The sequence below is a fragment of the Cavia porcellus genome, unplaced genomic scaffold, assembly GCF_034190915.1.
Source record: "Cavia porcellus strain 051 isolate PalLab524CR breed Dunkin Hartley unplaced genomic scaffold, mCavPor4.1 scaffold_8, whole genome shotgun sequence".
Classification (NCBI taxonomy): domain Eukaryota; kingdom Metazoa; phylum Chordata; class Mammalia; order Rodentia; family Caviidae; genus Cavia; species Cavia porcellus.
In genome coordinates this window covers 44,998,257-45,023,327 of record NW_026947491.1, presented here as the reverse complement: position 1 = coordinate 45,023,327, position 25,071 = coordinate 44,998,257, and the positions used below count along the sequence as shown (strand labels likewise).

At 37.1% G+C, this 25,071-nt stretch overlaps 1 protein-coding gene and 1 long non-coding RNA gene across 4 annotated transcripts in view; one reads left to right on the top strand and one right to left on the bottom strand.

Annotated features, from left to right (window-relative positions):
* Nucleotides 1–17,883, bottom strand: part of LOC106028969 (uncharacterized) — a 44,386-nt gene extending 26,503 nt beyond the window's left edge. The window contains exon 1 of the long non-coding RNA XR_001202593.3: nt 17,737–17,883. This is a non-coding gene — a long non-coding RNA (uncharacterized LOC106028969). The remainder of the gene's footprint in view (nt 1–17,736) is intronic.
* Nucleotides 17,884–17,935: 52 nt separating this feature from the next.
* LOC100725948 (cyclic AMP-dependent transcription factor ATF-7) overlaps nt 17,936–25,071 on the top strand; it is a 105,250-nt gene continuing 98,114 nt past the window's right edge. Inside the window, exon 1 of one of the 3 annotated variants that reach the window (XM_003476024.5) lies at nt 17,936–18,065. The gene's annotated coding sequence lies outside the window, so the exon portion shown is untranslated. Of the gene's footprint in view, nt 18,066–18,142; nt 18,394–25,071 lie in introns of those variants that run through there. The other 2 variants (XM_063254840.1, XM_013159333.3) reach the window with 2 other exon arrangements.

Here is a 25,071-nt window from a genome sequence, read left to right as displayed (position 1 = left end):
ATTAAAATCACTGAGATTCCATCTCACTCCTGAAAGAATGGCCAGGATCAAAAAAACCACCAACGACAAATGCTGGAGAGGCTGTGGGGAAAAAGGAACTCTCCTGCACTGTTGGTGGGAGTGTAGACTGGTGCAACCATTGTGGAAGTCAGTCTGGAGATGTCTCAAAAAGCTGGGATTGGAAGTCCCATTTGTTCCAGCTATTCCACTTCTAGACATATTCCCAGAAGAACTGAAGGCATCATACCACAGTGATATATGTGCACCCATGTTTATAGCCACACAATTTGTAATAGCCAGATCTTGGAAACAACCTAAGTATCCAATCAACTGAGGAATGGATAAAAAAGTTGTGGTATTTTTATACAATGGAGTACTACTCAGCTATAAAGAATGATCACATTGAGATATTTATAAATAAATGGGCGCAGCTTAAGACCATACTCATAAGTGAAATAAATCAAACACACATGTATAAATACCAAATAGTTTCCCTAATGTAAGAAATGATAACAATACATAAAAGTATGTGGTAATCATGATTCCCCATTATATTGCTTTGAAGCCTTATAATGTTTTCATTCATTAATTGGAATGGTTTTATTCTGGGCTGTTTGATTTTATTCTGTGATGGTATGAACAGCTATTTTGAAGAAAACAAAACATCATAATAGCTAGTGTTGATTTAATATCATCTTGTTTTGAAGTCCCATCAAGCTTTTGTTCTTCTGTCTCCATCAGTCTTAACATGTTGTATCTTACTGGATTTTATTATATGTGATAGTACAAACAAAAACTTTTATAGATAAGGAGATAATATAGAAACCATTGTTCGTTTTCTGTTAGTTGGTTCTAAATACCCTATAATACTGTCATTCTCTTGAATGGTTTTACATTGTCTTGATATGTTTGATGCTACAGTATAAAAAGTTATACTCAAATATTCCAAGGAAAGAGACACTATGGTAACTACTGTTATGTCAGGATATCTTGTGGTGAAACACTATGTTGCTTAAATTGTTATGTTCTTACCTGTGCTGTTGTGTTTTATGTCCTCTTTTATCTCAATCTCCTTTTATTATTATTTATTTATTTTTTAATTAAGAGAAAAAATAAATAAAAAAATAGCAGGATATATTATAGTAACTTGATTTGAAGCCCTGCATTGCTCTCATCATCTTGTTTTGACTGATTTTACTCTGTTTTGCTTGATAGTATCAAGTTTGAGGGTATAGGCAACTACTTTGGAAACAATAAGATTCACTATGATGCCCATTCTGGTTTGACTATTATCTTCTTTTGAAGTCCTATAATGTCTCCAATGTTTCAGTTTTACTGGTTTTGTTCTGTATTGTTTTGTTCAATTTTATTATAACTAATGATATAGGCAATTCTTTATAAGATAACAAGAGGCATTAGGGTAACCATTGTTGATCACCTTGTATTCTGTTTTTACATCATGTACTATGTCCATCCTTTTGATTTGACTGACTCTGCTTTGTTATGTCACATTTGGTTTTATTCTCTTCAAAAAAAAAGTAATGAGTACTGTGGGAGTAATAAAACCCAAAATGTGTGATTGTAAAAAAGAAAGGAAAAGTATTCTAAAGGATATAACTGCATGTATATTTAAGTGTATAAGATACATAACCATATTACTGAGTTTTTGTTGGATCATTGAACAGAACTGTTTGCAGTCTCATTGTTTGAATGTCCACTTTGTATGCCTTAATTTTGTAACTTGAACACTATTTCTAAGATGACAACATGTAATCTATTAACTAATGATTTTTTACTGTTCAATTTTTTGAAATTCTGTATTACTTGCAGCCTTTTTCTGTTTTTTTGTTTTTCTTTTTAAATAAAAAAAAAAAAAACCCTGTCTAAAAAAACAAACAATACAGGGGCCAGGGATTTAGCTCAGTGGTGTAAGTACTTGCCTGGTAAGCGCAAGCTCATGAGTTTGATCCCAGTACCAAACAAACAATACAAAATTAATACTAAAGAGTGGCCGGGGATATAGCTCAGTGCACAAGCACTTGCCTGGCAAGTGTGAAGTTGTGAGCTCAATCTCCGGTACCAAAAAAAAAATAATAATAATAACGAGTCATTCAGGCTGATATTAAAAAGACATTTGGCATTCACACTAATGCATAAGAAGTAAAAAGCATCAGTAAAGGTTCATACACAGATAAATATAATATTGTAGAATCCGTACGTGCCTATAGTCTCAGCACTCAAGAGGCGGAGGCAGAAGGATTGCTGTGCAAGGCCAGCCTAGGTTACACAGTAAGTTCAAGGCAAGCCTGAACAACACAGCAATACCCTATCTCAAAAAGAAAGTATATTGTGTAATTTTTGTTTGTAACCCTTTTTGTCTTACCATATTTAAAAGACAATTGTATGGGGCCAGGGATATAGCTCAGTGACAGTGGCTGCCTGGCAAGCGCAAGGTCCTGAGCTCAATTCCCAGTACTCCCGCTAAAAAGCCAATTGCGTAAGACAGTAATTAGAGCTACACTGAAATACATACAATGTAATGTGTATGACAATAGAAGACCAATGGAAAAAATAGAGCTATATACGAGCTACATTTTTTCATTGTCAGTATTAATCCAAGTTAGATTGTTATAAATTAAGGTTTTTTAAAAAAAATTTAAGGGGCTGGGGATTTAGCTCAGCGGCATAAGCACCTGCCTTGCAAGCAGGCAGTTGTGAGTTCGATCCCTGGTACCGATAAAAACAAAAAAGACCAAAAAAAATTTTTTTAAATTAGAATGTAGTAAAAATACAACAGAACAAGACAGAAGAAAGCCAATCGAGACAATGCAGTAAAATTGGTATAGAATGTCATAGCAGGATATTGGGATAGTAGTAATAGATAGTATAGTATATCTCGTTATCTTCACAATATTTGTCCAGTAAATTAGGTATAATGAAATCAAACCAAAAATAAAACTTTATAAAACCAATTGAAAGAGAGTATTGAGTAGAGCAAAACAAACATAACAAAACAAAACAGTGAAAGCAACCTTTGTCTTCAAACAGAAGACAGAAGGAAATCCCCCATATTTGCTATATTGTATATGGTCACCCTCCCAAGAGATACTGAGACATCTATTCCCAGTTGCTATGGGGGGAGGAGGGTGTGTTTGATTCTCAGCCCGCGTGCCAGTAGGCTCTGGGAGCCGCTGGTTCTCCTCCGCCTAGCCTGTGCCAGGGGCACTTAACCAAGAGGGTGGGAAAATAAACTGATAAATTAAAGTATTAATTGTAGTACCCAGGACAAGCTAAAAAAAAAAGTATATAGTTGCTTGTAATCCCAGCACTCAGAAAGCTGAGGCAGCAGAATTGCCACAAATTTGAGGCTGTGTGATAAGATCAAGACCTGACCTACATAGTAAAACCCTATCTCAAAAAACAAAACACAAAGTATGTAGTAGTCAGGCAAAGGGTACATCTTTTTAATCTTAGCACTCTGAGAGACTGAGAGAGAAAGGATTGCTAGTTCAAGCCCAGCCTATACAATTTAACAACTTAATGAGATGTTGTGTCAAAAAATGTTTAAAAATGAGGGGCTGGGGATTTAGCTCAGCGGCATAAGCTCCTGCCTTGCCAGCAGGCAGTCGTGAGTTGGATCCCTGGTACCGATAAAAATGAAAAAGACCAAAAAAAAAAAAATTTTTTTTTTAAAATGGCTAGGTATGTAGCTAAGTGTAAAGCCCCTAGGGTCAATATCCAGTATCACAAAAAGTTTTTTTAAATGAAAAATTATATAGTATTCAGGCATGGTAGTGCATACCTGTAGTTCTAACTCTTCATGAAGATGAGTAAAGAGGATCATCTGAGCACAGGACTTTGAGGACAGCCTGTGGACCATAGGAAGAGCCATCTGGAAAAAAAGCTTATAGTAAAATAAAAAGACATAGGAATTAAATTATAAAATAGAAAATATCTAACAGAAAAGATGGTGATAATGATGGAAGAGATATGAAGGAAGACAAAAGACATACAAAAAACAAACAAAAAAAACAGTATAAGTAATATTTTATTGCCAGGTGTGCTAGCACACATCTGTAATTCAAGTACCTGGAGGTTGAGGCGGAAGAATGGCTGTGAGTTAAAAGACACCCTGGGCTATTTAGTGAGTGCAAAACCAGCCTGAACTACATAGCAAGACCCTCTCTCAAAACAACACAAAATAATAATAATACTTTATTGGTGATTATGTGATATAAAAAATCATGATGTCTACAATGATACACTATAGATTCAAAGACACATCGAGGTTAAAAGTAAAAAGATGAAAAAGGATAAATTATGCAAACAGTAGCCAAAAGAGATCAGAAGTATGTATAGTAATATAAAAAATACTTAAAGACAAAAACTGTTAGTAGAGACAAAGAAGAGCATTTTAAAAAAATAAAAGAATCACTTTATCAGGAAGATATAGCAGCCAGGGATTTAGCTCAGTGGCGTAAGTTCCTGGCTGATAAACCTGAGGTCATGGGTTCAATCCTTGGTATCAAAAAAAAAAAAAAATTAAAAAAGAAGAAGGCCAGGGATTTAGCTGAGCAACATAAGCATCTGCCTGGCAAGTGTGAGGTCACGAGTTCAATCCCTAGTACAAAAAAAAAAAAAAAAAAAAAAAAGGAAAAGAAGATATAGCAATTATAAACAAAAATGCACCTAACAATAGCACCCCTAAACACATTAGGGAAAAACTGACAGAATTGAACAGAAAAACAGGTAATTCAATAATAGTTGGAGACTTCACTATTATATGCTTAATAATGGACACACAGACAGAAAAGCAACAAGGAAAGAGAAAATTTGAATGATAACTGTAAACCAACTATACTTAACAGATACACATAAAAAATTTCACCCAACAATGAGGCTTAATTTTTTTAAAAACTAGATCTCAATATGTCGCCTGGGCTAGCCCCAAACTCCTCACTCAAATGATCCTGCTTCAGGAGTAACTGGGACTACAACTGCAGGCCACGATACATGGAATTGAATACAAGTTCTTTCAAAGGGCATATGACACCCTCTGTAGGATATGTTAGGCCAAAACATAAGCCTCAATATATTTAAAAGTATTAAAATAATGTGAACTGTTTTCTCCTATCAAAATGGAATAAAATTAGATGACTAATAGAAGGAAAAGGGAAATTCACAAGTATTTGGGAAAAGACATTCTCCTCAGTAACCAATGAGTCAAAAGATGTTAGAAAAGTACTTTGAATGAATGAAAATGAAAACAAAATTCTATTGAAAATTAATGAAATCAGCTAAAGCAATGATTAGAGGAAAGATTTTAGCTATAAATGAGTATATTTTAAAAAAGAAAAATGATCTCAAATCAATAACCTAACGCAAAGGAAAAGCATACCAAACCAAAGCTAAATGGAGTAGAAGAAAGGACATAACAGAAATGATAATACAAATAAAAAATAGGCAGATACAGAAAAAAATAAGCCCCAAAATTGATTCCATACAAAAGCAATGAATTTGAGAAAACTTTAGATAGACTGACCAAGACAAAAAAGGAGATGACTGTTGGGTGTTGTGTGCACACCTATTTTCCCAGAACTCTGGTGGGCTGAGGCAGAAGGATCACAAAGTCAAGCCCTGCTGAGCAACTTAGTTACTTCTCTCATTGCTGAGACAATAGCCAACAAGTTAAAGGGAGAAATGTTCATTTTAGCTCACAGTTTGTAGAGGTTTCTACATAGTTAGCTGGCTCCACCGCAAAGAGGCATGGTAGAGCAGCATTACAGAGGAGAAACAGTCCATGGCAGAGTAGGCAGGAGGAAGTAGCACCATGCCTGTACCTTTATATTCCACCCAGGCTACAAACCTATTGATTGGGGTCAATCAATGTAACACACATTTTTATTTATATGACAAGAATACACAACCATCTGAATAAGCATTTGGTAAAATCAAACATTCATTCATGATAAATATATGCAACAATCTAGGAATAGAAGGAAATTCCCCCAGTGTGATAAAGTACATCTACAAAAAACCTATAACTGATGGCAATGATAAAAAACTAAAAGTTTTTCCTTAAGATCAGAAACAAGAAAAAGATAGCCACTCTTGCCATGTCTCTTCATTTTACTGGAGGTTCTAACAATGACAATAATGCAAGAAAAAGAAATAAAAAACATATAGGTCAAAAGGAAAATGTAAAACTAACTCTGTTTGAAGATGACTTAATTGAAGTTTTTTGAGAGACAGAGTCTCACTATGCAGTTTTGGCTGGCCTTGAACTCACTATGTAGTCCAGGCTGGCCTTGAACTCATGGCAATCGTCTTGTCTCAGCCTTCTGAGTTCTGGGGTTACAGTCATGTGCCACCACACCCAGTGATTTAATTTTAAATACAGAAAATCCTCATGATTACAAACAATCTATTAGAGCTTTTTAAAAGTGTAGAAAGCTTACAATGTACATTATCAATACATAAAAATTAGTTTTATTTTTATACACTAGCAATAAACACACTGAAATTAAGAAAACAATTCCAGGGGCTGGGGATTTAGCTCAGTGGCATAAGTGCCTGCCTTGCAAGCAGGCAGTCGTGAGTTCGATCCCCGGTGCCGATAAAAACGAAAAAGACAAAAAAATAAAATAAAATAAAATAAAAAAAAAAGAAAGAAAACAATTCCATTTATAATAGCATAACAAGAAAAAAAAATCTATGAATATGTTTAACAAAAGAGGCTGAGGCAGGAGGATTGCTGTGAGTTTGAGGCCAAACTGGGCTATATATGAGCTCAAGGCCAGTGAAGCTGTCTCAGAAAGAAAAGTTTAACAAAAGGAGCAAAAAACACAACTGAAAGACATTAAGAAGATCTAAATAAAGACATTCATTCCATGTGGTTAGATTGAAAGACTCAATACTGGTAAAATGGTACTCCCCAAATTGATCTCCAGATTAAATGTAATTCCTATCAAAATCCCAGCTAGAAATTAATTAGATGCAGAAATTAATTAGATGATCCTAAAATTCATATGGAAATATAAAGGACTCAGTAAATCCAAATCAATCTTGAAAAAGGAAAACAAAATTAGAGGAATCATACTTCCCAATTTCAATATTTACTGAACAACTAGCCAGCCTTTCTGGTAATCTGTGCAAGCCGCATTAGCTTCCAGGAAGAAAAAAGTCAGCACCTCCTGAGAATTAGTCATGAGTGGTGGGGGAGCCAGAAAAAGAACCAGTCAGCCTCCCGTGAGCCTACCTGCACATGGGCTGAAAATCAAACATCCCATCTCCTGCCCTCTATTCCCCTCCCCCGTTAGCAACTGGGGTGAGAGGTCTGAGCAATTCTTGGGAGGACGACAGTATACAATATAGCAAATATGGGGGGTTTCCTCCTACATTCTCTTTGAAGGCAAATAATTGTTTTCACTGTTTTGCTTTGTTCTGATTGTTTTGCTCATTCAATATTGTTTTGATAGGTTTTATAATGTTCTGTTTTTCATTTGATTTTGCTATACCTGATGAATGGACAACTATTGTGAAGATAACGAGACATACTGTAATATCTATTACTGTTGTTCCGGTATCCTGCCGTGAAGTTCTGTACCAATGTCACTACATTGTCTCAGCTGGCTTTGTTCTGTCTTGTTCTGTTGTACTTTACTACCTTCAAAATAAAAAAGTAAAATAAAAAAACCATAAAATTCTTAGAAGAAAGCAGGTGCAAATCTTTATTACCTTGGATTAGGCACTTATTACTTTTTTTGTAACAGAAAACAAACTCAGGACCTTGTGCTTGCCAGGCAGGCATTGTGCCACTGAGCTATACCCAGCCCTGGGCAATGATTTCTTTTATTTTTATTTTTATTTTTTATTTTTTTTGTACTGAGGATCAAACTCACGACTACATGCTTACAAGGCCGGCGCTTATTCCACTGAGCTAAATCCCCAGCAGCAATGATTTCTTATAAGCAAAGATAAACTGGGCTTTATCAAAATTAGTAATATAGTGATACCTTGGCTGTCAAACTCAATTCATTCCAAATTCATATTTGAACATCAAAATGTTTGAGAATTAAACATATTTTCCCCATAAAAAGGAATGAAAAAGCAAATCATTTGGTTCTGAGGCCTCAAAATTACACTTATAAATTCATTTTTCCAGGGCTTTAACAAATTTCAGAATGATTTCTTTCTTTACTCTATCACAGTTCTCAGTTTTCCCCTTAATCTTACTGTAGGTATCACTAACTCTAGAGTCATGGATACAATATTTTATGCAAATATAGCATAAAAAAATCTCACAGTGACAAATGTTTTAATGCACTAAACACAAGCAAAAATGTTGTGTGGGTGACAGAGGTACTTACACTGAAGTATCACCCCTTTGTGTCCACAGCAAGAAGTGACAAGTGACTTACTCTTGGCCTATATACAGGTTTTTTAAGTTGGATTTTCTGTTCAACTATCAACCAAACTTATAAACACCAAGCAGATTTTTTTCAAACTTCGCTGTTCAAGTAGTGACAAGTTTAAGGATGGAGTCATGTGACAACCAAGGTATCAGTGTAGTTCAGTACTATCTGTATTAGTCACTTTTCTGTTGCTGGAGCAAAATACCTGACACTTGTAATTTAGAGTGAGAGCTCTATTTTGGCTCACAGTTTAGTGAGTTTAGTCCATGGTAAATTGGCTCTGATACCGAAATAGCATTGCTGGCTAGGAAGCAGAACAAAAAGGGATGAGAATACATCCTTCTAAATCATGTTTTCAGTGACCTACCACTTTTTTTTTTTTTTTTTTTTTTTTTTTTTTTAGCGGTATCAGGGATCCAACTCAAGACTGTGCTTATGCAGCTGAGCTAAACCCTCAGCCCCTATATAGCCAATTCTTTTGGAGGTAACAAGAGACAACACAGGAACTATGGTAGAATGATTTGTACAATGGTCTTATATGTTTATTTCATTTCATGTGTTTATAGGAATATGTTTTGTTTTACCTTGCTTTATTTTGTTTCTCCCTCTAATATACAAAGGATAGAAACACATGTTAAGACTCATGCATGTGTAGAATCTATAAACAGTTTATGAGAACTGATCATATGACATGATGAAATGAAAAGATACTTTGAAGAAAAAGAGACACTAAAATACCCAGTGCTGATCCTGGAGTGTCATAATGTGACCCCCAGCAGTAATATTATTCTTTGTTCAGACAGATATTAACATGCTTGGGTTTATTCAATCTCAACATAATTGAAGATATGGGTAACTGCATGTATGTTTACGTGTATAGGATTGATAACCATATTTCTAAGTTTTTATTGGATAGTTGAACAGAACTGGTTGCAATCTCACTGTTTAAATCCCCACTTTATAAGCTCTACTTTAGTATCTTGAATAACTATTTGTAAGAAGACAATCTGTAATCATCAACTAGTGATTTACTGTTTATTTTTTTTCTTTGAAATTATGTATTATGTCTACCCGTTTTCTGTTTTGTTTAGTCTTTCTTTAAATTAAATTAAAAAAAAAAAAAAACTACAGTACCCAGTGCTGATCATGGAGTGTCATGATGTGAAATCCAGCAATACTATTATTCTTTGTTCAGAATGATTTTAACCTGCTTTAGTTTGTTTAATCTCAACATAAATGAAGATATGGATAACTGCATGTGTGTTTAAGTGTATAGGATTGACAATTATAATACTAAGTTTTTGTTGGACAGTTGAACAGAACTGTTTGGGGTCTCGCTGTTTGAATTCCCATTTTACATGTTTCATTTTTGCATCTTGAAGAACTATTTGTAACATGACAATATGTAAACATCAACTAGTGATTTCTTACTGTTTATTTTTTTCTCTGAACATATGTATTATTTCTACCTATTTTCTGTTTTGTTTAGTCTTTTTTTAAATAATTTTTTTTTTTTTTGTCTTTTTCCTTTTTATCGGTACCGGGGATTGAACTCACGACTGCCTCCTTGCAAGGCAGGTGCTTATGCTGCTGAGCTAAATCCTCAGGCCCCCAATAAAATTTAAAAAAAAAAGATTTGAAAAGCATGCTTCTACCTAGGTTGCCAGCTAGTCAAAATGATGCTAAAACTGGTTAAACAAAATCTCTTGGGGTGAGGAGACATTGAACAAGATTTCAATTGATGAATAAGAAAGTGGTCAATGGTAACTTTAACCAATTCTTATTCATTAATTGGAGACCCCAATAATCTCCATAGCCTTATGGGAGACAGCCCAACTAAAGTTCATATGGCTAAGAAAATTTATTATTGCTAATCTTATGGTATATTCATGTCTTCAAATATAAAATTGGGATTGTTTAAGATGATAGACATTTTCTTTCAGATCCAGACATCTGCCTTTCTCTTGTGCTCCAGCCAGGAGATTCAAGTCAAACCAACATTAGGTCACCAATCAAATGATAATTTTTATTTTTGGTCTTTTTCGTTTTTATTGGTACCAGGGATTGAACTCACGACTGCCTGCTTGCAAGGCAGGCGCTTATGCCACTGAGCTAAATCCCCAGCCCCAAATGATAATTTTTAAATAAAAATTTATGTAATGTATATGTTTTATATGTGCCTCTATACTTAGAGAAGCATACTCTATACTGTGTGCTTAAATACTGAGCAGTCTGAACAATGTCACAAATTTCTTCAGTGACATCCTATTAAACGACATGTGTTATAAAATGTTATCTTAAATGAAAAAACACTCATGGTTAAACAGAAAATAGCAGTTCCATTTAATGTTCTATGTTAAGCTTACTGCTATTATACTGTACTGTTATTCAATCTTTTCTTCTAGATGTTCAACAACTAAAATTTAGAGATAATTATAAATTGATTCCTTTTACTAGGATCCACCAGATCTTTTCCAAAAAAAGAAAGTTATATGATGCATATTGATGCCATAATTAACTATACTCAACAGGCCTTAAATGACACCATAGCTGCTCTCTCTCCTAAGTAAAAAGGTAAAATTAATAAAACAGGCCATCCTCCAAAATCAGATGGCATTTGACATTCTAACAGCACAGGAGATACTTAAAAACTAAATGTATATATGACAAATCAAAGACATGTCAGTTTCTAAAATTACCTGGACTTTATTCTTATCCTCCTTATGGGAAGCCATTACTAAAACTATACTCATAAATATCCTGTTGATTCATTCCCTGCTGATTCTGTTGTTTTGTATCCTGTTGATTCTGTTTTCAACAACAGATATAAAAATCAAAAGGAATAAAAATAACAATCTGATCTTTTAGCAGTGACACTTGGAGCTCTAAGACAAGTAAATCAAGACAAGGTGGAGCTGCCCGAGCCCCTCTAAGACCATATTTCAAGTGCATCAAAGAGGATGCTGGGCAAGAGAATGATCCTTCTGCAATCCTAAGGGCCACTGGAAGAGCAACTGTCTTAGCCGCCAGAGAGCAGGTAAGCCATCCTCTAACTCCTTGCCCTCACAGAAGATCTCATCACCACTTGATTCATTACTGGCTGATCTACTTGGACTTGCTGCTAAAGATTGATGGGGCTCGGGGCCCACAGCCCCCATTAAGGTATCCTTCTCAGAGCCCCAAGTCTCACTAGAGGTCTTGGGTAAGATACTCTCTATACTTGCAGACACAGAGGTTATGTATAGTGTTTTTCCTGAGTTTTCAAGCCATTATATTAAATCTTCAGTCTCTGTAGTGGGTGTTGACAGCCAACCTACATAGCCTCTTCAAACAGGGCCCATTCCATGCATGTTTCAAACTCTCTTCTTCATCCATAGCTTTCTGGTAATACCAACACATCCACACCCCTTTTAGATAAGGATCTCCACCAAAAGCTTAACTTCTCCTTTACTTTCTCCCTCCCCACAGCTCTCATCCTCCAAATACTATCACAATGCACTGCAAAGCCATCCCTTCCTCTCCCTTCTTCCCTTGTTGATCCCATAGTTTGAGATACCTCCAACTCCACCAGTGCTACCCACGCTATGCTTGTTTTGTCTCAGGGATTCTTCAATTTTTCCTTGCATTCCCCAATATCCTATAGCTCCCAAACGTTTACAGGGACTTAAACTTATAATCAAGCATCTTTTTGACAATGGTTTTCTTAGATCTACCCATTCACCCTACAATACTCTCATTCTCCCAATAGTCAAGCCTAATGGGTCCTACTGTCTGATGCAAGACCTTAGGGTAATCAGTGACCTGCTTACTCCAGTTCATCCAGTGGTGCCAAACCCTTATACTATGTTCTCTCGTATTACTCTTTCCACCACTCAGTTCATAGTCCTAGACCTTAAAGAAGCCTTTTTTTACCATCCACCTACATCTTGATTGTCAGATTCCTTTGCATTTATGTAGACTGACCCAGACACTCTCAGGTATCAACAAGTTACACCTGTCATATGTGTTAAAATTTCTCCTCCAGGACTCATACCACCCCCTTCCTTTTGTACTCATCAATTTTGTAGACACACCCCTGGTCAGGACTGGCAGATAGATTTTACACACATGCCCCACTACAAAACTTTCAAATATCTTACCTTTATCTGTACTTTTCAGGATGAATAAAAGCCTTTCCCACAACCAGGGAGACTGCTGATGTAGTTACTAAAGTTCCATTACAAAAAATCATTCCAAGGTTTGATCTACCTCAGAGTATCCAGTCAGATAATGGTCCAGCCTTTATTTGTCAGATCCCTCAACAAGACTACAACTAAAGTGGAGTGGCCCCTACCTGGTCTTCCTTGGAACTTCAACGGTAGTCAAGACCACTGGACTGTCATCCTGGCTCCACATCACTCAAGCTGTTGGTGCTCTCCTAACCCTAACTCCCCTGACTCTCAACATCCTGGTCATCTCATCTCCTTTCTCCCATCTCCATCTAACAGCCACAACTTCCAGGCTAAGTCATGTTTTGTTATCCTATTTTGTTCCTGATCTCTTACATTCTATCAGTAATTTTTTTCACTGTAGGATTCTGGGCAGTGTTTCCTAAAGACTCCCATATTATACATAAAATTGTTTTCATGCTGTTTTACATAACAACTATCTTAGTTCTCTCTGCCCTCTGCTGTTTAGTTAAACATGAGACACCTGTATGTCTAGGATCTCATGTCACTTATAGTGACACAGCCACAGACCTCCCCACCTTTAGTTTATAATTTCCCTAACATGATTCAACTGTCAGGCCTTACATTTCTCATGCTTCCTATTCTCTCCAGCTCAACCCCTAGACCAAAGACAAACCCTACCTACACTTTTACCCTTTCAGATGGGGGAATAATTACCTCTTGTAACTCTACCCCTCCCAACTTCACACTTATTTTTCCGATTCTTCCTCACCATGGCCCTGACGGAACACGGAACAACACATTCGAATGAAGGGCACTTTTCCTTCTATGTCTCCTGGGCCCTTTAATTATGATAGTGATCTGCCTCCCGATAGCACCTTGTCTTTTATTTCTCCAATCTAGGAGATGGGAAGCATGAGATAGACACCTCTTGCTGTGGATCACATCTCGGGACAGAAGGCAAAACAAACGCAACCACACTCAAGTAAAATCCTTAGGTATTAAGTCTGCATCACCTGGATCATCCCAACCCTCTATAGAAGAGTCACTGATCCATAAAGAATACTACGTGACTAGCTTGCCATTTGTCCCTGATTTGGTCAATTTTACCTGAACAATTCAACTTATTGGTTGACCGTAGCTCTGTCCCACCTCATGCCCATCTGCCTTGAGAGGTCCCAGTTTTCCCCAATTTTAGACCCACCTAACCTCATGGTTTTCTCTATAAAAGTCCCTACAAAATACAGAATCTTTGGCAACCCACCCTGAACCCCTTCTGTCTCTCTTTCAGGCAGAAGCTTTCTTTCCCTCAATAAGTATTTCTGCTCTTAACCTCCGTCATTCCTATAATTCATTCTTGAATTTTAGGGCATACAAACTGGTTCCGGACATATGGACATATAGTAGGTCAGGAGTTTCGTTCCCCTATATCAAAAGCATTCATAGGTCTGCTGTACTTAACAGGGTTTTCCATTGGTAATCTCAGGAATGTAAAACACAATGGAAAAGCAATGGATGTGGGCTTGAATAATAACAGTGACACTGAGGAGGTCTGGTTTCCTTCAAAATTACCTGAGGCTTAATGACAAAACCACCCACCAAGAAAAAAGGACTGATAACCCGGCTGCTGTCTTCTTATAGTTTGAGAAATCTGTGAGTAATATCAAGCAATTTACACACCATCTAAATACATGACTATCGATGTACGTCTTGTAGCATTTCACGGTCATTGTAGATTCAGGCAGTATATTCCCCCAAAACCTTCAAAATATGGCATGAAATGTATGCCCTTGTAGATCTGAAGACTTACTACGCTTTCAAGTTAATAATTTATCCCCGAACTCAACCACCAGGTCCTTATTTATATAACAATAAGCCAAGTGACGTTATTGAAAGGATTTTGCCCTGGATGGGAAGCTGCAGTGGTGGGAGGCTGGGAGGCAGAACCAAGGGGCTCTATTGTGAGGTCACCTTTCCCACCCCTAGGCAATTTACCTGTGGTGCGAAATGAATTCTAATGGGCTACCTGTGCATCAATAATGCCCTTTAGGCATCACCCCAAACCTAAGGTATATGTATGCCCCCACACCATGTGTGAGGCAGAGAGAATACCAGACCCTGGAGGTCATGGAGCCTCTCTCCACATTCTTAAAATAAAGACCACTTTTACTTCATATTTCTTATCTTTTTAGCCACGCCGAAAATTCTATCAGTTGTGAACAGACTTGTTGCTCCCATCTCCCAAACTAACCTGAATATGACATTCCACAATTGGTTTACCAATCTCCAACTGATATCACACTTGCTAACAGAGCACAAGTTAACCAGCACAGGAACTGTACACAGGAACAAAGCAGAAATTCCAAATATGTTGCAATTTCAAAACAGAGAATTGTATAGTACAATCTTTGAATTTCAGAAAGATATAGCATCAGTATCATATATGGCAAATCAAACTGGTACTGCTAATGTCAATATTGCACTATGATGGAAATATTGACAGAGAATGCTCAACAAAACAAATCTGAGATGGTAACTTTCTACAACAAAAATGAAGTCAGAGATGTTGTCGATGAGTCTTGCAGCAATTATGATGTCACTCAAAACACAAAGTGTTGGCCAATGGTTGTGCTTTACTGGAGCCTAAACATGTATGGTATAGTTTCTTAGTTTACAAAGAAAGTAACAAGTGTGAAATACCACAGAGAAATTTTCTTAGCAGACTTGGACTGGAACTTGTAAGATATGATTTATAGCAGAGGAAAAAAAATGTTTCTGCCCTGAGAACTATGCAAAAAAATTATGGAGCACACTGGTGAGCTGACAGGTGAACAGGCAGGAGCAGCATTGCAAAGAGCTCCTATGACAACAGAAAACCAAAAAGATGTGAGCTGTATCCTACAGGAAACAACAGAAAAACATATATCCTATCAGCAATAAGCAATACGCAAGGAACATGCAGTTTTCATGTGTGAACACTGCCTTGAGTGTGGCAGTCGAATCAAAGATTATTTCTGTGGTGGCCTTGTGTTTGTATTTTTTTTTTTCTTTTTGTGTTTGTATTTACGTTGTAGTTCACATAGGCTTTTTTTTTTTTTTTTTTTTTTTTTACCAGGGATCAAACTCACAACTGCATGCTTGCAAGGCAGGTGCTTATGTTGCTGAGCTAAATCCCTAGTCCTCACATAGGATTTTATTTCTGATGTTACCTTTTAGGTTTTGTAAGCAAATAAATAGCTGATGTGAAAATATTGCTGTCCATTTTAAGTATTCATGTTTGATTTTCTTTTTTCTTTTTGAAACAGGGTCTCACTATACACTTCAGGCTGGCCTTGAGCTCACTTTGTAGCTCAAGCGGGTCTCAAACTTGCAATGATCCTCCTGCGTCAGTCTCAAAAGTGCTGAGGTTAGTTATGTGCCACCACTGATATTTTATTGGTATCTTATTTTCTTGCTAAGTACATATTGCACAATATAGTAAGGAGCTCCTGAAAGAATAAGAGAAGTGACAAGAAAGGCCTTCTACAAAGGAAAGGAAAGCTAAACACATGTGCTGTCAGTGTAAACGAAATCTGTGGATGGAATATGCAGTTGTTCTTTTTTTTTTTTTTTTTTTGTGTTTTTTGTTTTTATCGGTACCAGGGATCGAACTCATGACTGCCTGCTTGCAAGGCAGGCGCTTATGCCACTGAGCTAAATCCCTAGCCCCTATGCAGTTGTTCTGTGTGAAGACAGTCTTGGGTGTGACCATTAAAGCAAACATTTTTCTTCTATTGATATTTTCATTCTAATTCATACAGGAATTCATTTCTGATGCTATCTTCAATGTTTTATAAGCAAGTACACAGCTGATGTGAAAATGTTGATGTTTAAATGCAGAATACATGTAAATTTAATACTTTATTGATAGTTTATGTTCCTACTTATTATATAAGAACCTCCTGACAAAACAAGACTATCAAGATGTCAACTATGTCCTTTGAAAAAGCCATGAAAGCAAAACACAAGTACTGTCAGTGTAAGCAATCCTTGTGTATGGAACATGCTATGATCACATAATGAAAACTGCTTTAAGGTATGATAATTGAAGTAACGATTTTTTTTTTTTTTGTCTTTTTTCTTTTTATCGGTACCGGGGATTGAACTCACGACTGCCTGCTTACAAGGCAGGTGCTTATGCCACTGAGCTAAATCCCCAGCCCCAGTAATGATTTTTTTTTGTAGAGTTCTATTGGTATGTTCATTATAGTTCACATAGGAATTTGTTATTTTTTTAGACTTTGTACACCAAAAAACAGTATAAAGTGAAATTACAGAAAATTCTGATGCTTTTTTATAAACAATATCAAAATGCAAAATTTTATTTTTGCGATATTTTCCTATTAATTACTCATTAACATACTACAGCTCATAAAAGTAAATTAATAATTCACAAGAACTATCCTAAAGAGTAAATATGAGTACTCTACACCCACAATAATGTGTCTTTATGATAAAACTGATGTTATGCCCTTCAGGCCGTGGAAGTGCTGACTCTTCATGGCAGTAAAAACAACCTGCATATTAGAAAAAAAAAAAAAGCCAGTTCCTGAAGGGTACAGTGGTACGTGCCTGTAATGCTAGCTACTGGAGAGGCTGAAGCAGGAGAATGTCAATGGTGGAGCACCCCTACGTTTCACCCCAGTAAAGCAAAAAGAGCAAACATACATACAAACAAACCATTCAGCTAGTTCCTGAAGCTGAACTGTTACCACTCCCGCCTTCATTTCCTCACCGTTTCCTATATAGTCACCCAGAGCAGAATTTAAGGCACTGTACTGTAAATATAGACGAAAATGCAACTACTCACATGTTTGGAATCCTGAGTTCCCTTAATGTCGTTTGTTTATCTCCCTCCCAAGTTTTACTGCGGTGTAATTTTTTTTTTTTTTTTTTTTGGTACTGTGGATCAAACTCACGACCGCGCGCTTGCAAAGTAGGCACTTATGCCGCTGAGCTAAACCCCCAGCCCTGCGCTATAATCTTATGTTGTTTTTAAAGTGCTCCGTGACATAATGTCATTCCCTAGTGCAGTGGTGGCTAACCTACTGACAAGCGCGACACAGTCGGTTGTTTTTTAGTTCGAAAAGATTCACCATCACCATTTGCTTTACCTTTCGGATCTCCTGTACATGCACGGCTAAAGATTCTCTCCTCATCTCCCCATCCCATCCCCTATTCTACAGTCCAACACGTGTGGCTTATGTGTACAGTATTCCCTGGGCCTTCCAACCGAGCTCTGCCCACAGTAAGCCCCACCCCCTCAGTCCTTTTCCAACTCAGCCCCTACGAATCTCGCCCCCCCTCCCATTTCTCGCGAGAGATGAGAGCGCCCGGCCGGACAGGAGGAAAGTATCTGCTCCGCTGAGGGGGGAAAGGAGGAGCTGGAGACAGATTGTGGGGCCGAGTACGGGTGGGCCGGAGGCGACGGAGCTACCGGCGGGTAAGTCCTGTTAACATCAGCAGGTCCGTGACCTGACAGCAGTTTCCCCTTCAACTATGGCCAGTCCTAGCATCCGGGGCCGGGGTCTCCCCTCCCAGTGTGTTGGACGGGGGCGCTGAGGCGGTGGCCGGGCCCTGTCTGAGGAAGAGGGTGGAGCACAGGCTAAATGACCAATAAGAGAAAAAGAAGCTACGATTGACGGCGAAGAGCGCTAATGAACGATCAGTTTTATCTTGCGGCGTGCCGCCCCTCTTCTCTCCCTCCTCCCGCCTCCTTCCTTTGGGGGGAGGGCGGGGCCAGAGGCCTGAAGTGTGGGGAGAACTTGGGGGTAAGTAGCCCCGGGGGGCACAGGGCGTGGCAAGGACAGAGAAATCGAATCCTGAGAGAAAGGTAGTTTAGAGGAGCCTAATGGAAATATCTTGGTATGTGATGGGATGAGAAAAAGAGGAAGACCACTAAACCACTACAACTAAACTCAGGACTTTCCAAAAAGTAGAGTTAGGGGTTTGGCATTGGAAAAGGCAGTGGTAACTGGCAGGAGGTAGGATTGAGTAGGTGAGAACAAGGACATCCTGATCCGCTGAAGGCTTACTTCGAGTTTGCTGGACAGATAGGTAGGGCTAGATCTTTTAGAAATGAGCGTCGTGACATTTCGATTGAATATAAATATCAGAGACATAATAGTAGAGTAAGTTCGGATTTGAAGAGAATTAAGTGAATGAGTTTAGGAGGGCTGTGTGGGTAGGATGAACCGCCAACATGCATGACTTTAGGAATGGTAGGGGAACGGAAGAAAGTGAGAGAGAGAGGTGTTTGGGAGACGATGGGTAATGCACGGATATTTAGCCCAGGTATGGGAGGGAGGTTGTGGTGTTGACTTAGGACTTCTGGCATTGTGACTCCCAGTCTGATGACCAATTTAGAAAAAATGCTGGTATGGGGTCTAGAAGGAGAAGAACAGAACACTCATTACTCTACTTTTTTTTTCCCTTCCATCCCCCTTCCCAAATTTCATCTCTTCCAAAACAGGGATGTGGGCTTGGGACTTAAGCAGTCCAGGATGGAGGCCCAAAGGGACTTAGGTGTTGCTCTGAATTGCTTGTTATTTTGTCTCACTGGTGTATTTACTGCCCAGGGAACCTCCAGCCCAGATTCCCTCGTTGCTACTTACCCAACTTTAAAAGTTTGTTTTCTACTTAACAGAGGGTGTTTTAGCATCCTCTTGGGGTCCTGTCACATTGAGTGTAGATTTGTGGAGGTGTGCAGATTTTCTTCAGCTCAGCTGATGACTATGTTTAAAATTTTGCAGTAATTAATTTGTATAGAAACGTCAGTTTTCATAGATGTAAGTACAAATATACTAAAATGAAGTTTGTTCATTTAAATGTAGCTGTACTTATTTTTGAAGTTATTAAATGGATGGTTACAGTTAGTTTTAATTGGCTTATGTATATATTTTAAATACTGTAAATAAAATGTACACATTTCAGGAAAGCGAAAATATTTTCAGTTTTTTTTTTTTTTCACTTGTATCCAGACTCTAAAGATACATCATAATATCTTAGGGCAAAAGTTGGGGAAATCAAACACAATTTGTATTTAAACATGGAGATGTAAGGTAAGTGGAGGCTGTTGCAAAATGTACCATGTGTGCAAGAAAAGAAACTAAAGAAAAGTTTGGCAGCTATGCTAAGTAGTCTTACCAGTTTGCTCTTCATTCTATATAGAAAAAAGACAGGCTTCTGGCCTTTGTTTAATAGTTATGTATCATTTAATGATGAATTACAGAGCCAATTAATAAGTTGTTTGCTATTGCGTAGATTTCCTTTTTTACATTCTTTCTCTTTTTTTGCTTTTGAGAATTGGGGTAATGCCTGAAATACCAGTAAAGCTAATATATGAAGACAAACCAGACTGTAATTTTGTATTAACCTTTAGTTTTCAGCAACCAGTTCAAGCTTTACTCTTGGACATGACATTGCTTCTCCAGCACATTGAGACCAATTAATTATTGACCCTTTAGCATTAACTACTGAATTGAGTTCCAGGATCTTACATTAAAAACATTACTATAGGACATTCAGAGCACTTTCACAGTTTGCCTGCTAGCAGAAAGGAAAAAAAAAAAAAAATCCAGTGAGAGAACACAATTCCTCGTTTTGGTCTTCTAGTCTACAATTTGTGAGGGCTTTAACTTGGGGATATTAGTGTAAGATTTTTTTTTTTTTCCTCCCTAGTGTTACTACCCAGCAGAGATCTAGAGAATAACACTGCACATCTCTCAACTTGTGGATCAAAGTTTACACTGGTGGCTCAGTGTTGTAATTTTTTTTTTTTTTTTTTTTTTTTTTTTTTTTTTTGGTTCTGGGAGTTTGCCAGGCAGGTGCTTATGCTGCCAAGCTGTATCCTCAGCCCTTAGTGTTACGATTTTTAAACACCTCTGTTTACTGGGTCTTTAAAATGTTAATAGCTGCCATTTACTGTGTCTTGTTCTCTTTCCTCTCCTCACTTATGACCCAAATGAAAATTATTATTTCAACCAACTCTTAAGTAACTGCTTTGCCTGGAGTAAATTCCTTGGCTCTCTCTGGCTGAACACAGCTGCTCTGAAGTTATTGTTTTGTGCATGTTAAGACTAAATTGTCCTAAGCTACAGTGGATGATAGTCAGTGTTACCATAGCCTCTTATCCATGTCTGATAAGGAGGAGCCTTCTCCTTGCAAGGAAATTTTAGTTGGAGTCAGTAGCACTGCCATGTGAGTGCCAAGAAAAGGTACCTCTGTTCCTGGGAGCAGTTAGCAGGCTGCAACATAATTAATTGTCCTCTATCCTGTTGATAAAGGTACTAAAGTTAAGGGGCAGACATGTCTTTAAAAAAAAAACAATAAAGAAAGAACATTTACTAAAACCGGAAAGTATTAATTTCATTTGTTGTTAGTTTCCCTGAAAGGTTCTGACTTTGAAACTCATGAAAAAGTGTTCTATTTTTAGTTTTTTGAGAGAGGGTTTCACCATGTAGTTCAGCCTGGCCTGGAACTCTTGGTGATTCTTCTGCCTCAGCCTCCCGGATGCTGGGGTTATAGGCATATTCTGCCACATTCCTGGCTCCTATCAAGATTAAAAACATGTCAAAGAAAATATTTTTGTTTTTTCTGGTACTGTTTTTTTTTGTACCAGGAATCAGATTCAGGGTCTTGCGCTTGCTGGCTGCTGAGCTACATTGCTGGCCCATGGTACTAGATGTTGAACCCAAGGCCTTCATGCTGAGCTATAGCCCCACCCCTTTTTAAAAATTTATTTATTTATTTATTTTTTATTTTGAGAGAGAACCTTGCCAAATTGTCCAGAATGAGTCCAAATTTGAGATCTTCCTGCATCAGCGTCCCAGAATACTAAGTGTACTACCACACCTAATTTAAGAAAGTAATTTTTAAGTTTCTCTGCCATATACATGTTTACATGTTAATTTTTGGCTTTTTATCTCAGCGTGGTGGTACATACCTGTAATTGTAGTACTTGCAAGGCTAAGGCAGGAAGATCACTGGGAATTCAAGGCCAGCTTGGGCTGCATAGTTAGTTCAGGCTAGCTTGAACTACATAGGAAGACCCTGTCTCAAAAAAAAGGGGGGGGGGCTGGGGATTTAGCTCAGCGGCATAAGCGCCTGCCTTGCAAGCAGGCAGTCATGAGTTCGATCCCCAGTACTGATAAAAAGGAAAAAGACCCTCAAAAAACAAATAACTGACTTTTTTTGGAGGGAGATTGTTGTTATTGTTTTGTTTTTTGTCTTATTATATACTGTAGTCTGGCCTTGAACTCAGTGTGTAGTGTAGGCTGGCCTCAAACTCAAGATGCTTTTCCCTGAAAGGATCTTGAACTGGGACTTGACATGTTCTCATTTTTGTTTATTTTTTTGGTACAGGGGATCAAACTCACAACCTCGTGCTGTTGTCATTTTTAAATGTTGCCTTACCCTCAGAAGCTTCTTCTGGAATCAAGTATATTCATGAAGTACATATCATATTTGAAATCCTTGATGGATGGTCTGTTAGTGTCTGAATGTCATAGGGAAGAGATCTGCCCTTCATAGATAACCTGTTCCATTCATTATAGAAGTTCTAATTCTGTCATCTGAAGCTACATTCAATGAAACTGATTCCCCTTTAATATCGTAGACTTTAAATATTTGATAACACTGAAGTTTCATTAGGACATCTCTTTCTGAATGAATAACCCTTTCAAGTTTTCCTTAGATGACATTTTAAATAAAGTTCAGGCTTTTCATCAATTTAGTCGCTTGAGTTTTTCTAGGTGTGAAGACAGTATCTCAGATATGATTTTACCAACACAAAATATAGGGTGCAGGGGATCTTGACTTCCTTTTTTTTTTTTTTTTTTGTCTTTTTCCTTTTTCCTTTTTATCAGGGATCAAACTCACGACTGCCTGCTTGCAAGGCAGGCGCTTACGCCGCTGAGCTAAATCCCCAGCCCCCTTGACTTCCTTTTTTAATTCACTCCATACCACTATTCAGAAAGTCTAAAGTCACATGAATTTGTGTTTTTTAAACATAATTGAAAACTTTACATTTTCCCCTGTAGTTCTCCTGTTTGTTCTGACATATTATTTTAGTGTGATAGTGTTTTTTAGCCTCTTGATCATTCCTCATATCTTTATATTATTGATGCATTTGATAAACACGATGTTTGTGTTTTCATTTTACATCACTGGTAGAGCAATGCAATATATTTGTAGACCATTATGTTAAAATTAATTTACATTTTAGGATAAAATTCCGTTATAAATCCCTCATGCTGCTTTATATCATCTAACCTTTATGTATTACCAAGTATCAAGAAGTGTTCTGTTAGCCAGGCACTGTGACACACTTAATCCCAGTGACTTGAAAGGCTGAGGCAAAAGTAGCACAAGCCTGGGCAGCTTAGTGAGTCCTTGTCTCAAAGTAAAAAATAAAAAGAATGGGATTATAGTCCCATAGTAGAACACTTGCCTAGCATTTGTTAGGCCCTAGGTTTATCAGCACTGCAACGACAATAAAAAAAGAAGTGTCCTGTGAAATACAAATGTATTTTGTTTCTGACATCCCTGAGCTTCTAGGCTAGTGATCTCATTAAAAAATTACAAATTGGGGCTGGGGATTTAGCTCAGCAGCATAAGCACCTGCCTTGCAAGCAGGCAGTCGTGAGTTCAATCCCTGGTACCGATAAAAAGGAAAAAGACAAAAAAAACCCAAAACAAACAAACAAAAAAATTACAAATTAAGTTGTATATATGGTGCTGTTTGGCCATCTGATGCTAGTGTTTATATATCATTGCATAGTTTGCCAGTTCTTAAAATATACTTAATTTACTGTAAAGTGTAACTGGGAAATGTTTCACTAGTCTGTATTTTATGTACCCTACCTTCTTTGTGCCATACTTTTTAACACTACGATTTTGTGTCTCCATTTTATTTATTTATTTATTTTTAATTTATTGAGACTGGATCTCACTGTGTAGCCTACATTGGCCTCAAATTTGTGGCAATCTTTCTGCCTCAACCTCCTAAATTCTGGGATTAGAGGTATGTGCCATCACACTTGGCTTTTTCTCCATTTTAAAAACTGGTTCTGATTGCTTTTTCTTTTCTTCCTTTATTTTTAAAAACAAATTTGGAATGGTTAACAGTGTTTATTTGTGTTTGGAGGATTTTTGTCATTGGATGAAATTCTGCTTTGGAAACTCCTTTTTTGCAAGATACTTTACTCCATGATGATTTTAAGACAGAAATTAATGAATTAAATTACTGCCCATTAAACAGTTATATTATAGTTTCCCTATAATACTGACATTTCTGATTTAGAGCTCTTTTCACTTTTGATTTGGAATAAAAATCTCTACCAACTATAAATATACACGTGTAATTACTGTTTCTAATGGTAGCTTGTTGGTCTGATTTTCACATGCTGTGTGCTAGAGATGAAATGGTATCACAAACCCAGCAAAGCATCAGCAGATGTCTCTAGGGAGTAAAAATTTTATAATGGCAGCCAACAACTTTCCTGCATGTTAATTTTAGACCTGACAGTTGAATTTATGTTTGAGCAATTTTAGCTGATAAATGCATTTTTAAAACACCTTCCTCTTTTGGGGTTTTAATTTTTACTTTCATTTTTAAAAATTGCAAGTTGTGGACTGGAAATGTTTGCCCAGATTAAAGTAGCACAATATTACACAGGCACAAGATACCTTTTGTAAAGTCCATATACCTTCTCATCCTTTTGGGACTTAGTTATGAATTCTTCCTGAAGGTAGAAAAATAGACTTGATAGCATCTCAAGGTCTTTTCTAGTCCAACCACTCGTAAACAGAAGCTCAGATCAAGGAACTTACTATTGAGGAATCAGGAAGAAAAATAACTGGAAAGAAAATGAAATGGTTTTACTGACAAGGCGCAGATGGATAAACATCAGGAACATATGATGAGAAAAAATAACTCCTTTGAACTAAAAACAAAACAAAAACATCAGAAACAACAACTACTTTGCATTGGAATAATTTCTTAGTCTTAAAAATATTTTATCATATTTTTTCTTGAGTGTTTCCTTGGACACTATTTTGAAAGAATGTTTGTGGTTTTATTTTTCTTTTAAATCATAGTATTTCAGTTCTTTTCCTTTTTTTGTTTGTTCTTTTGTTTAGATTTTTAATTTTTCTTTCTTTCATTTGTTTCTCTAAATAATGTCCCAAGTGTGTACAGTGAAGTAATACTCAGTTCATTTTTGAAAGTAAATATTTGCTCTATTGCTTCCTTAGTAAAAAGGAGGAGTGTTAAAAATTAGGAACAGTTGTATGAAAAGATAAACTTTTTATTTAGTTCCTAAAACTTTGTAGGCTTACATTTAGGAAAGGTTCCTAACTAAACCAAAGATGAATTAGTATATAGTAGTGGTCTTGGGAAGTCTTAAGTGTTTACAACAAAACTCTAATTGTAAACTCACAACTTTATT